This window comes from Fulmarus glacialis, unplaced genomic scaffold (genome assembly GCF_000690835.1).
Source record: "Fulmarus glacialis isolate BGI_N327 unplaced genomic scaffold, ASM69083v1 scaffold34748, whole genome shotgun sequence".
Lineage (NCBI taxonomy): Eukaryota > Metazoa > Chordata > Aves > Procellariiformes > Procellariidae > Fulmarus > Fulmarus glacialis.
The window spans coordinates 2,885-3,164 of NW_009229591.1; positions in this window are offsets into that span (position 1 = coordinate 2,885).

Consider the following 280-nt stretch of genomic DNA (forward strand, 5'->3'; position numbering starts at 1 on the left):
ACAAAGAATGTATTAACAAACCAAATGCAAAATCACTTCATTATAAACTATTATTGCTATATTAATTTCAAATAATACAAAATTATTAATTATATACAAAAAAGCCTCCCCAGAATTTTGGTAATTAGCAGAACATTTCAGTTTCTTTAATTGCTTTCATTAGAGTCATTTGTTCATTTTATTAACACCAGATGCAATAACACAATGCTAAAAATAAACATGCATTATACAACAAATTTGTATTTTTCAAAAACAATTAGTGAATGCACATGTAACTCTT